Source organism: Oreochromis niloticus, linkage group LG2 (genome assembly GCF_001858045.2).
Source record: "Oreochromis niloticus isolate F11D_XX linkage group LG2, O_niloticus_UMD_NMBU, whole genome shotgun sequence".
Lineage (NCBI taxonomy): Eukaryota > Metazoa > Chordata > Actinopteri > Cichliformes > Cichlidae > Oreochromis > Oreochromis niloticus.
Genome location: NC_031966.2, coordinates 5,536,074 through 5,540,189, shown reverse-complemented (window position 1 = coordinate 5,540,189; position 4,116 = coordinate 5,536,074).

The following is a 4,116-nucleotide window of genomic DNA, read 5'->3' as shown; positions in this document are numbered from 1 at the left end:
CTGCTTTGTTTCTGACAGCAGTTCTTTTTCTTTTGTGTCCCAACTCATGTGTGTAAAGCGTTCATGCCATCAGCAACTTGTTTTTGTTTTTGTTTGTTTGTTTTGTTGGTTTGAAAAACAAATTTGTGATCATACTTGTGGATCACAGTGACACGAAATGATTAGGCACATGATTTACTGATGCCTAGTTTTAGAGCTGTGGGCTATGAGCTGGGAGCTATGAGCTGTAAGCAATATTTTAAAATGAAATAGAAATTGTCCAAAATGCCTTAAGAAAATATGTAGTGCTGTATCTACAGAGGGGAAAAAAAAGAAGAAGCATTCAGTAACTTGGAAATAGCCTTTCTACTTACATGTAGATGGAAGTGCAGGTTACGTGAAAGCTGTTTTAACACAGGCATTTGGAGAAAAACAACGCCTGCTTGCATTTTACTTCTGTAAATTAGACTCTTTTGCGTCAGGCCTGCCCACATGTGTGCCAACCGGTGTAGCCGCAGCGGAGGCAGTAAAAAGTCAGCTGACATTGTTTTAGGACACACTTTAATCATCAAAGTGCCCCATGCAGTGACTTCAATTTTAAATCTAAGCCAATTTGTCTTACCTGACACATGTGAGACAACTCTCAAATGTTGGACACTTATTGTTGCTATATGGAAAGTTCAACAAAGAGTTTGGTTAGTCTGGAGAAACAGGAAATATGTGTGCCTGTGGTATGTCTGTGACAGGAAATCGTGTGTGTAACAGGAACTACATGCCCATAAAAGGAGCTGACTGTGTCAAGGACGCAGACAGACAGAGAGACACACAGACAGTTAGTATGTTTTTTTCAGCAGTACATCATTTTGCAAAAATTTGGCAGAATAGAGGTATGATTACTTCTACTGGCAATCCAGTGCAACATGGAAATCTTTTAAAGGCACTGTTGGAAGTGATAACATTGCCAAAACAGTTAGCATTATGTAAATGTGCTGCACACCAGAAAGACAACTCAGAGGTCACTAAAGGTAATAACTTCGCAGATCAAGCCACAAAAGCAGCAGCACAACAAACTATAGACACATTAATGTCTGAATCCTCAATGCAAATACCACTTGATGTGCTTAAAAACGAACAAAAAGCCGCACTAACTACAGAACAAAAGAAATGGTTAAAATGTGGTGCACAGCTAGAAAATGATTTGATGACCTGTAATGGTAAACCAATACTACCAAAATCCCTACACAAAACAGCAGCATTAGTGACACACGGTTTCACTCATGTGTCAACGGGAGGAATGGTAGATATACTTTCTAAACATTTCTATACTCAAAACTTCGAAAATTCAGCAAAAGTATTTGTCAGAACATGCATGATTTGCCAAAAACATAATGCACAGGGAAACCTCAGACCAAGAAGAGGTAACTTTCCCACACCACCTCATCCTTTTCATACCATTCACATGGATTTTATTGAGCTAAATGAAGGCCAAGGTTCAAAAATACGCTCTAGTGATTATAGACGTGTTCTCAAAATGGCCAGAAATTTATCCTGTGAAAAAGGCAGATGCAATCTCTGTAGCAAAATGCCTATGCAACCATTTTGTTCCAACATATGGCATACCGTCCCTAATAAGATGAGACAATGGAACACATTTTGTAAATGATGTAATTAGCAAGGTCTCCGAAGCGTTGGGATTTAGTATAAAAAATTACTGTGCCTACCACCCACAAAGTGCAGGGCTAATGGAAAGAACAAATAGCACTATCAAGCAAAGATTGAGAAAGTGCATGGAAGAGACAGGGAGACCACGGCCTGAATGTAGAGGTCTAGTGAAAATGTGGATGAGATTAACACAAGTCAGGCTCACAAAAATTGACGCCATTTGAAATAATTCATGGAAGACCTTTTCCCACTACTAATACTGAGTGAACCAGTAAACAAATCAGCTAGAGACACTACTCTAGCAGAGTGGATGGCAAAGTTGCTAGAAAATACAGAAACTGCGTTGAACAACAAACTGCTGTGTGACTCTTCTCCAGTATCTTGCAGGTTGAAGGCAGGTGATTGGATCCTGATAAGGGTACTCCAAAGGAAAAATTGGAGCTCACCAAGGTGGGAAGGTCCTTATCAAGTGCTACTCACCACACCAACTGCCTGCAAAATAGCAGAAAGACCGTCCTGGATTCATCAAAGCCACTGCAAAAAAGTGAGTGACAACCTAGACATTTAGACGCCGACACCCCTAACTCCTGGTGATCTATTGGTGAAGGGAGGGCTGATCGGGTACACCCCGCCCTCTACTTCTCGCCGGTAGTCTACTCATCAGAGGTCACAGGTGTGTCTGGTCATCATGAAGACGCTCGTCCTCCTAGTGGCTAGTGTTGCACTCCTGGTGAGTTTATTGACACTCACCCGAAAGAAAGAAGATTAACAACACCACCTGCAGACAAGATGGACACATGACAACTCACACCTCCGTGACATGACACAAGACCACATTCACCCATGGATGAATAACGCATGGTATCGCTACGTACATGACAGAACTAAGGGAGAGCCTAACAACACTGCATGTTACGTCTGCTCCCACATGCCAAGCACCTCAACACAGCCCACCTTTTATGGAGACTACATGAATAAAACAAGCCAAGTGCGCTGCCAGTTTCGCGGGCATTGGCTATCAACATAAGAAAATCATCATTAATGAGACAAGCTCTACCATCCACTCGCTTAAACTGTTTAGTATGTTTACAGGACCACCACAATATGAGTTGATCACCACTGAAAACGCTGGATTAGACAATGGAACGTGTGATCAACTTTTCTGGATCAACTTCAACGTGACGAACCGGAACACATCCATTCACTTCCCAGTGTTCTTGGACCAAACCCCAGGGAAGAACCACTCCATGTGCTACCGGCAAGACAACTGTAACAGACCGCTTGGAAACACCACTAATTGTAATCAGACCGCTGGAAATGGAGAAGGTGCACCTGTGAACACAGCCAACCGCTCTAACGGCACTTACTGGGTGCAAGGAATGGCCTGGCTATGTGGACAATGTGCTTATTTCATACTACCCCCAGGCTGGACCGGAGTTTGCGCTCCCATCTTCATATCAGATCACACCTTCAAAATAACTGTGGGAAACACTACGATGCCTCGACGACAATGACGAGATGTCTCTGCAGTCCAACCACATGACCCGATCTGGGGATCAGATGTCCCCCAGGATTTCAAGCTCTGGACCACTGGACAGAAAGTGGTACATGCCCTGTTCCCATGGGTCGGAGTTGGGAAACATGCCCTGCGTATCGAGACGTTGGACTACCGTTTTGGACTTTTTCTGAACGCTTCATGTAAAATCAACGACAAACAGAATCAAGAAATTGACGCTCTGCGCATTGCAGTAATGCAACACAGGGTAGCATTAGACATGATTCTCGCCGAGAAAGGAGGACTATGTGTCCTCTTTAACAACACATGCTGCACATACATTCCAGATAATGTACACTCGTCCAACATGACTGATGCTCTGAACACACTTAGACAACTCAGGGATGCACAACAACAAGACTATGTTACAAACACAGAAGACTGGCTCACGTGGTTGTTAAGCGGCTCTTGGAAGTCCCTGCTGATTAAAGGACTTGTTTTAGTTGGTGTTCTACTATTGTTATTGTCTTTCCACTTCATGCGTCATACCTCGTTTGAAGAACATGGTGTCAAAAATGGTAACTGCTTCAATTAATGCTTACATCACCCTACCACAGAATGAAGAAGATGATAATGAGATAGACATTTGGATATAACATACTCACAAAACCCACTAATTAATGATGTCCTGGCTAAAAATGTTTTACAAGTGGCCATAGACTGATACAGTGTTAGTGAGTTGTTATGTATATATATATAGGAGAAAAGATCAAACAACAGGAGGGAATGTTGAAAGATTTTATTATGTTTATGTTTAGAAGTACATTTCATTTAAGGTTTTCTAGATGTGTTTGCTCTTTTTTACTAGAGAAGTTACGTTGTGCAAGCTCAACAGGAAGTTACGTTGTGCAAGCTCAGCAGGAAGCCTGCATGCTGTGCAAGCTCTGCAGGAAGCCTGCACAGTTGTATGTTATCTCTTC